The sequence below is a fragment of the Meleagris gallopavo genome, chromosome 2 (assembly GCF_000146605.3).
Source record: "Meleagris gallopavo isolate NT-WF06-2002-E0010 breed Aviagen turkey brand Nicholas breeding stock chromosome 2, Turkey_5.1, whole genome shotgun sequence".
Lineage (NCBI taxonomy): Eukaryota > Metazoa > Chordata > Aves > Galliformes > Phasianidae > Meleagris > Meleagris gallopavo.
Window position 1 is genome coordinate 56,343,344 of NC_015012.2, and position 10,129 is coordinate 56,353,472.

The 10,129-nt window shown below is 41.3% G+C and overlaps 1 long non-coding RNA gene across 2 annotated transcripts; it reads left to right on the forward strand.

Moving 5' to 3' along the window:
- The first annotated feature begins 9,238 nt into the window (after nt 1-9,238).
- Nucleotides 9,239-10,129, forward strand: LOC109366112. 2 transcript variants are annotated; one of them, XR_002112203.1, is made up of 3 exons: nt 9,239-9,303; nt 9,489-9,641; nt 9,723-10,129. It is a non-coding gene; the product is annotated as an uncharacterized LOC109366112 (long non-coding RNA). The 2 variants fall into 2 exon arrangements; XR_002112201.1 differs by having other exon boundaries at nt 9,489-9,633.

Here is a 10,129-nt window from a genome sequence, read left to right on the forward strand (position 1 = left end):
TAGAGAGGTTGTAATCTATTCAGTGTGTGAGAAGTCAGCAATTGCTCAGATGCATTAACACGTCCATCCCTCAGCTCCATTGCCTCAGACTCACACTGTGTATTGCTAACACCTGTCAGCCTTCGCAGTGAGTTGTGAGAAGCACAGCCTTGAAGCCTATAACTAGACTCTTGTTTTGCTGCCTTTGATTCCTTTAATTACTGATTCCTCAGTGCTGCTTCTTTACTTGTGCTGCTTATGCTGAGTAGGTAAATTATTCTGGCATTGGGAAGAGCCACCTGTGACCGGGAGGAAGGAGTTGGGCTTCTAACCTATGCCTAAGACTTTTGAGAAATCCAGAAGAATCTTTATTTTTCATTAATTGTAGACATAATGTATGCGAGTACCTTAAGATGCCAGAATCAACAGTTCTTAAAATTTCATCCGTCTGCTTAGAGAACAACCAGTGAGGCTGCCTCTATATTGCCATCCCTCTGCCAAGTGCTGGGCACAGGAGTAGATTTCCTTGGGAGTCAGTAGGGCAGTGATGACTGTGCTCCCTCTGCTGCTTTATCTTCACACTTACTGGAGCAAGCAGCAGTGCTTGAGCTGTTGTGTTGAAGTCTGTGCTAGAGCAGATTTGCCTTAGCTGACTGAATTTTGGTATGTGTGTGGCTGACATGGTCATTAAAAGGGTTCTACAAATCTATCCTGTTGCTGTCTGCAGGAGTGGCCACATGGATAATATCAGAGAGGGCTCTGCTCTTCCAGGCTGCATCTTTCAGGTGCAGTGTAAAGCTGCAACTTTGTCTGCTAACAGGTATCACTGATCCCTTTAAAAATTACAAATTTTAAGTTTGGAAGATAGAACTATTCTCTCCATGAGCAGCCAAAATAAGAAGGCCTAATTTCCTTTTAATTCATGTCTTCTGGCCCCAGGCCTACTCTTTTTCCACCTCTTGCAGACAGCTCTGGAGCTCTGCGTGTGTTGGCTGACAAGCCAAGACCTCTCTATCAAGTGTATACCTTGAATAAACCTAATTTTCTAGGATATTTTTTTTAAGTCAGGATTAAACTGGCCAGCAAGCTGGAAAGTTGCTGGCACAGCTGGCTGACAGGTGGATAACATGACAGTACAAGTTTTGTTCTTGTAAGAAAGGAGATTATAGAATTTATGTTTTGTATTTTTCTTCTGAATTTGGAGGCTTTGCTGATCATTTGAGCCACTGAGAAACAGAGAAACTTAAGTTTTGTTTGGAAAATAATAAGAAAACTGTGGGTATTTTTGTCTGAATGCATGAAAATGGGAGCTAAGAGTGCAAGCATTGCACATCCTGAGAAAGTAATAAAATTACAAACTGGCTACAGATGGGATAGAAGTGATATTTTAGTTTTATCTATCTAGATTTTTCAGGGTGTTCGTCATGTGTTGCACTTTTCCCTCTGCCCTCACTGGGTGTTATTGTTTAGTATATACAGAAAATAGAGAAGTGAGAGTTAGACATGTAAAGAACTCCATAGCTCTGTTTCCTTCAGCTATCCTCCAAGTGAGTCCCATTCATGGTCATGTCCATCACAGCCTCATTGGAATTGCTGTATATATTTGTACTCTGCTTCATAGATACAATCAGATGCAGGAAAATCATAACAAAAGACGGCAAGAGAAAATTCTAGGAGATTAACATAGTCCATCCCTCTCTTCTAATGCTGGACTGCCATATACCTCTGGTGTTTAATAGCTATTTATCTAACTTGTGTTTGCTGAAGTTCATTGTCAGAGGCTCCACAGTTTCCTTACGGTACTGCTTCCATTGACTCCCTCCTTTTGTCATAAAATATTGTTTTTAATGCCTCATCCAGATATCCCTTTCTGTAGTTGAAAAGTGTAACATCATCTCTTTAGCTTGTGCTTTCTGAAAGACCACTGTTACATACCTGAAAGATGTAACCCTTCCATCTGACCTTCTGCTCAGGGACATGATTTAGAGGAGGGTTGTTAGGGTAGTGTGGTTAGGTCGTGGTTGGACTCGATGATCTTTAAGGTCTTTTCCAACCTAAGTGATTCTATGATTCTCTGGCCTAGCAGAATTTCCTCTTGCTGCTTCATAGATACCCATGGGAATCTTCTCAGACTTTGCTGAAGACTTGTCAGAGATTCCTTCTTGTGCTTCACTGAGCAAAGAGACTGATGCCTAGTGCATCAGACCAGCCAAACGCCAAGGAAGTGTCCCAAGCACTTTTTCATGGCCTGGCAGCAAATCTCACACAAGGCAGCATAAGTTGCGACAGCTTTATATAGATAAGTCATTGTTATTGTTTACATAAAAATAACATGCAATGAAACCTTAACTGCAGATCTGTGTGCAGATATTAAAAAAATATCAAGTTAAAAGCTATTAAAGAAATCGTGCAATGCTATCAGTGTATTTTCTAAATAAGTCACTGCCTAGATGCTTGTTTATAGCTTGCAAAGAACATACCAGTTTCAAATTCATATTGAAATTCCTCATGATACTGTCGACCATTTTTGAAACCATGGCAGTTATTGCTTTTCCATGAAGGGAGATAGCTGAAGGATGATGAAGACGCTTCTGCAGCTCTAGCTTTTAGTAATATACAATACAATGTGTGATGCTATTAGTGTGATTTTTTATGAAGTAATATTTCAGTAAAGGCTGGTTACAAAACACACTAAGCAGGATTTATAGGCCTGAAATTATGACTATCCAGCATTCCTGACCAATGACTTACTTATTCTTGTAGTCAGAAGACAGAGCTTTCTATATTGAAAAATAGTTGATACCACTTTAATTACAGCTTAGGTACAGTGCAGGCTTTGTGCTTTTTAACCACCCACTGATAGTAACTGAACTGCAGGTGGACCTGCATTTCCTAATGTATGAAATTGCTCCTAGGATTCTGTAAGACACATGAGAAAATTGCAAGGAATTCTTACTTATCCCTGAGCAAGTGTTCCTCGCCTGAATAAAACTTCTAAGTCTTTCTAAAAGCTTCATTCTTAAGATCTTATATTAAGGTGGCCCCCTAATGGTGTATGAGAATCTCAGCTTAAGGTGCCCAGCTGACTTTCAAATACTTACTTTTAATTACCAGGCTTTTCTTTTCCCAGGAATTAATCTTGAAAATGCAAGTCTCACAGTTAATGTGCTTAAGAAATTATCTTATATTGACATTTCTATCTTGTATAACAAAGCAAAACAAATCAAAACAAGAAAATGATTTCTCAAGGAATTTCCACTAACTTAGGAATATTTGATTGTTCTTCTCCTTCCCTCTAAGGACCAAGCAAGCACAGTACGTCTAGACTTCAGTAATGCATTAGACATTTCAAATGTAGGGTCATAGGAAACAGAATGTGAAAAAACTACAGATGAGAGATGGTAATTACATCATTTGATGCACTACTGAAGCTCAGAAAATGCCAGTAAGGCAAAGGAACCCCTGTAGAGTAGGATATGTGCTTGTACTTCAGATCATCTGCAGAGCTATCACCAAAAGCTGCTCCAAAAAAGTTTTGTCTGGATAGAGAATGGAGAGTGACTCAATACTCACTATTCATTAACAATAATGCAAACTATTTCATTAACATTGAAGAAGAATGCAAGTTACTACAGATCCCATTAGGAAATGAGTTGAGCATCAGTGGGGAGAAGATGATACAGAAATAATGTGGTATATTACAAACATATAGAAATGGGCCATGCCTGCAGTCCAAGAGATCAGGCTGGGCTCTTGGGATTCATTTCAGGGATGACTAGGGGAGATTAATACATGTAAATGTTCTCTCTCAGGCTTTAAAGATGTCTAAAACTGTAACGGCATCTCATCTTTTTTTAAAGGAGTGTGATTGAAAACCCAATCCTTCCCAGTCCTTCTGTCTCTGATCCTAACGCGCATACATGTGCATATGGGTCTTCCAAGGCATGCAGTCAGCAGCATGAATTAACTATCCTACATATGGTCAATACATACATAGGGATAGGGAGCTGGTGGGTAGAAATGTGATTTAGAAAACTGTAACAAGAATCTTGAAAAATGAGATGTTTATTGCACGCTTGGAACTGCCAAAGTCACTCTCCAGTAGAAGGGAGAGGCCGGAAAAGCAGTAATATCTCAGGTACTGTTAATGAATAGAGTAGCAGCAGGACATCTGACATGGAGTCCGTCACAAAAAGTGGCAGAACCGTACACATCTGCCACTGTTCAAGAAATCTGCTTTAAAAGCAGAGTGAGTGAATGCTCCTTGCCCAGGAGCATTGAAAAACCTGATGTTCTTCCACCAGCTGGTAGAATAGTAACAGTGGGGAGAAACAGATGGTAGGATGACCACTGTTTAGGACATTGCTTTTCCAATGAGTAGCAGTTATGCAGTGATATTCATCAGTGTCATGTAGAGGCAGTTTACCCATTTTTAATCCTCTCCAGCTCTATGATACTATAAACCCTGTTCCAAAGGATAGAATTATTAGTAGCTGCATGACAGATTTGCTGTTATTTACTCACTGGAGGCTTATTTTAATAACAAAATGTCACTGAGGTAAACTTCTCTTTATCATTTTAAATTACACTTTTGCTGTAAGATGTTTTTCAAAGTTTGCACCATTGTTCAACTTTGACATCAGATTAAAACAACAGTAAAGTTATCATAAAAAAAGAAATACCCTTGAACAGGCTGTTAGCTGTGAAATTTCATTCATCTTTCCTTTTTCCTAGAAGCTTATTTTAGGGAAGTATGAAGTACATTGATAGTATTTATAAGGAACGAGTCATCCAAAAAAACATGTATTTTGTGCTGTAGTATGGGCTAGAAAGAATGGGGTTTTGTGTATGTCCTGTTCTTTAGACATACACACACACACAAAAAACAAAACAAAACAAAACAAAACAAAAAAAACCATAAGCATTTCTTTCATCTCTTTCTCTGGAAGAATACCTGTCTCACTAGTGCAAGGTGGTGGTTGCTATACAGGTTGTCCCAAACATCTGTAGAACTTTATTAACCAGCTCAGCAATAGGTATGCTGGCTACGAATCAGTAGAGATTATTTCATGCATATATTAAAGAATGACAGTATATTTTACAGCCTCTTACTCATCCTCCTGTTCCCATATCTGCCTTAATTTGTCTTTTCTCTAGTACTCTCTTATAGATGCATCAAAACTTAAATAAATAGAAATCTGGTAGTTTCATTCTGGGAGCATTTTTCCTTGTCCTATATTCTCATTATACAATGGGGAAACAAGAAAAAAAATAGCTATGGCTCGATGAATGTTGTTCACATCGCTCTTTTGAAGTTGACAGACCAGCTCACAACTCTTCTCCCTTTCTTTTCTGTTTTATTGAGTCCTATTTTTGTGGTGCCTGCAAATGTTCTTCTGCTTCCACAGTACTTATTACTGAGAAAGTTGTGGTGGAAATTTCATCCAAGAGAGGATTTTTAGTCTACTTCCCTGTCCCCAGACTCAGACTCCTTCATTAAAAGGGAGTCTGGTATTGAAACTGTTTTAACTTTACTTCCCAGCCTTCATAAGATGAAGTAAAATAAGTATGTGAGAGATGTGAAGAGAGTGAAAAAGTCTGAAGAGTGTCGGAGGTCAAATACAAAGAGAGCACTGCCATTTGACCAGCAGATGTGCCTGTAACCAAGAGAGAAGAAGGAAGGGATTGGCGGTAGTGTAGAAGAAGAACAGGGAAGAAGAAGGGGGCACTTAGTAGGAAAGTGGAGAGGACACAAGGAAGAGATAAAACTAGAGGTGAATGTGATACCACTCTGTGTAACTACAATGACTTGAGCTTCCAAAATTCAGTTGGAGACAGGGAAATCTGAAGGTGTGTACAGGCAGCTGAAGGAAAGCCAGTCAGAAAGGAGAATGGTTAAAGACTCTGGGATTCAATGTGAGCCAGAAGTGTGTGCTTGCAGCCCAAAAGGCCAACCATATCCTGGGTTGCATCAAGAAAAGTGTGACCAGCAGGTTGAGGGAGATGATTCTGCCAGTCTATTCTGCTTTCATGAGACCCCACCTGGAATACTGTGTCCAGTTCTGGCGCTCCCAAAATAAGAAGGACATGAAGTTGCTGGAGGAGGTCCAGAGGAGGACCACGATGATCAGAGGGCTGGAGCACCTCCTCTATGAGGATAGGCTGAAAGAGCTGGGGCTCTTCAGCCTGGAGAAGAGAAGGTCCTGAGGAGACCTTATAGTGGCCTTCCAGTACCTGAAGGGGGCCTGCAGGAAAGATGGAGAGTGACTTTTTATAAGGGCAAGTAGTGACAGGATGAGGGGAGATGGTTTTAAACTGGAGGAGGGTAGATTTAGACTAGATATTAGGAAGAAATTATTTTCTATGAGGGCAGTGAGACATAGGAACAGGTTGCCCAAGGAAGTTGTAAACACCCCCTCCCTGGAAGCATTGAAGGCCAACCTGGATGGGACTCTGAGCAACCTGATCTAGTGGGTGGTGTCCCTGCCTATAGCGGGGGATTGGAACTACATGATCTTAAAAGTCTCTTCCAACCCAAACCATTCTATGAGTCAATGGTTCTATAGGGTGTATTGAATTAAACGTAATTTAGCTCACAGCTGTATGCACAGTGCAATTGCAGGCTTGTGAGTGTATCAGGAAGACAAGGCGGAAAGTTCTGTACTTATTATTAACCTTCCCATGAACAGACCAGATTGGGCATGGTAATGCTGAGTTGGAAATTGGAGCCACAAGATATTGAAATACATTTTAGGCAACTCCTAGGAAATACTTAGTACATTCTAAAAAGGAGTACCAAATGGCCAATTTTGAAAATCCTTAAAGGTCTGTTTTCTTGCGCATCATCATTCTCAGACAGATTTATATCTAAAAAGATGGTTAGTAAATGTTACCCAATCAAGATGCTCTTCCAACTAGACTTCTAAAGAGACCTTTCTTTTAAGAAATTGAATGACCATTTTGATTGTGAGGGTTTGATATGGATATTAATATATTGAGATACTCTATAGAACAGTATGAACAAACATTTTAAACCAGAAATTTATATGCCAAACAAATCAGTGTGTACTCTTGCTTATTACTGGCAAATGTAATTAGCATTCTGGAGCAGAAAGAGCAAACCTTAACCCACCAGGAATATTGCAGCTAAGTAGGAAAGAAAGATGTAAGTGACAGATAGGTTATTGGAATGGCGAACAAACATACTTACTTAACGTCTATTTAGGTGATAACAATTTATCACAAAATTATAGGAAATATCTAATCCACCTTTAACAAAAGGTTGAGTGAGAGAGTAAATTGGGACTGTGTAATTGCTATGTACACTTGAATCATAGAATCATAGAGTCGTAGAATGGCTTAAATTGGAAGGTACATTAAAGACTATCTAGTTCCTACCCCCCTGCCATGGATCCACTAGATCAGGCTACTCAAGGACCCATCCAACCCAGCCTTGATTAACTCCAGAGATGGGCATCCACAGCTTCTCTATTTAATTACCTCACCACCCTCCGAATAAAAAACTTTCATCCTAACATCATGGAATCGCAGAATGGCCAGGGTTGGAAGGGACCTCAAGGATCATGAATCTCCAACACCCCTGCCACATGCAGGGCCAACAACCTCCACATTTAATACTAGACCAGGCTGCCCAGGGCCCCATCCAATCTGGCCTTGAACACCTCCAGGGACAGGGCATCTATAACCTCTCTGGGCAGCCTGTTCCAGCACCTCACCATTCTCTCTGTAAAGAATTTACCCCTGACATCCAGCCTAAATCTCCCCTCCCTCAACTTAAAACCATTTCTCCTTGTCCTGCAGTTATCAACCCTTTCAAAGAGTTGATTCCCCTCCTGTTTGTAGGCTCCCTTTAGGTATTGAAAGGCTGCAATGAGGTCACCCCTCAGCCTTCTTTTCTCCAGGCTGAACCAGAACTGATCATAGCTGACGGCTAGGGAACAGAATGGATCATGCATACAATCATACTTATCAACTGGAGTACTTGAATAATGTTAACACATATGATCTTTGCATTTTAGAACTCTTAATCATAGAAGTAGTTTTTTTTATAGAGCCTTCCCTGGGAGCATGGTTTGTCCTGTTGAGAGCATCACAGTACTTCTGCACATTCCAACTTCAATTCTTCGCTATTGTAACAGGAATCAGTTCTGTAGGTCTTAAAGCTAATGAAAACCTTATTGTGAACATCTAAGCTAAATCTCCAATTTTTTAGTTTGAAGCCATTCCTTCTTGTTCTGTCACTATCAGATTATGTAAAAAGTTAGTCTCCCTTATTAGCTCCCCTCAAGTACTGGTAGGCCACGTAGATTCATAGATCCTAGATTTATTAAGGCTGGAAAGGACCTCCAAGATCATCTAGTCCAAATATCAGTTCATCTAGTTCAAACATCTGGTCCACAATGAGGACTCCCCAGAGCCTCCTCTTCTCCAAGCTGAACAAGACCAACTCTCTCAATCTTTTTTCATAGGAAATGTGCTCCAGCCCTTTGATCTCTGTGGCTCTCCTCTGGACCTGTGCCAACAGCTCCACATCTTTCTTGTGCTAGAGACTGCAGGCCTGGATGCAGTACTCCAGATGGGTCCTTATAAGGGCAGAGTAGATGGGGATGGTGATCTGCCCTCTGCTGGCCACTCTTCTTTTGATGCAGCCCAGGATACAGTTGGCACACTGCTGGCTTATTGCCTACCAGCTCCCTCCTTAGTGTTGCTCTCAATGAGTTCTTCTCCTAGTCTGTACACATATCTGGGACTTCCCAGAGCAACAGCTTGCACTTGGCCTTGTTGAGCTGCATTAGGTTCTCATAGGCCCACTTTTTGAGCATGTCTATGTGCCTCTGGATGGCATCCCTTCCTTCTGTTGTGTCAACTGTACCACTCAGCTTGGTATTATCAGCAGACTTGCTGAGGATACACTCAGTTCCACTGCCTATATCATTGATCAAGATGTTGAAGAGCACCAGTCCCGAGATGGGCCCCTGGGAAACACGACTTGTGATGAGCCTTCACCTGGACATAGAGTCCTTGACCACAACCCTATAGCTACGACTATTCAACCAATTCTTTATCCACCTATGTATGGGATCTGTTGAGTCATGGCCTGAATCACTGATTGATCATTTGAGGCAAGCACTGAGTCAGCCCTGGGAGCACAGGTGAAAGCAATTCATCTGTGTGATCAGAAGGGGTGGAGCCTGGCTGCACCTCTCTTAGACCCCATTTAAGGGCTGACTGGCACTGGGGAAGGCACTCTTTCTGGTCTCTCCTCTATGGAGTCTTTTTGTGAACCTAAATCTTCGGCTACAGGTGAACATTCCTTCCCTGTTTGTTTCTTTTCCTATTTTCACTCTGATAATCTTTTCAGCTGTAACACCAACAGTAACAACCTAATAGTCCAGCCTTCAAATCCATGTCTCTCCAGTTTAGAGATAACAATGTGTGGGACCATCTCAAAGTCCTGCACAAGTCCAGGTAAACTCCTTTGTCCACAGATGTCACCACTGTCATAGAAGGCTACCAGATTGGTCAGGATTGTTCTGCCTTTAGTGAAGCCATCCTGGTTATCTCGGATCACCTCTTCATCTCGCATGTGCCTCAACATCTCTTCCAAGAGGATCTACTTCATTATCTTTCCAGGTACAGAGGTGAGGCTCACCAGCCTGTAGTTCCCTGGGTCGGTCTTTCTTCCTTTCTTGAATGTGAGAGGGATATTTTCCTTTTTCCAGTCACCAGAGACTTCACCTAACAGCCACAATATTTCAAATATGATGGAGAGCAGCTTGGTAACCACATCAACCAGTTTCTTCTGAACGCTGGGATGTGTGTCATCTGGCCCCATAGACTCACATGCATTCAGAGGTGATGTTGGACTTGCTCCAAGTTTACAGGGGGAGAGATATTGGTCCCCTGACCTATAGGAGTCAGAAGTTCAAGGATGTGAGAGGCACAGGAAGCCTGACTGCTATTGAAGGCTGGAGCAAAGAATTCATTGAACTCAGCCTTTGCCTTGTTTGTTGAAGTCAATTCTCACTTCTCCCCCTTCAGAGGGGGTATACTTGCTGTGTAAGAGTGTGAGATCTTTAATGTATGCGCACTGTGCTAAGACAACAAAGTAGTAGATCTGAGCTGAAAA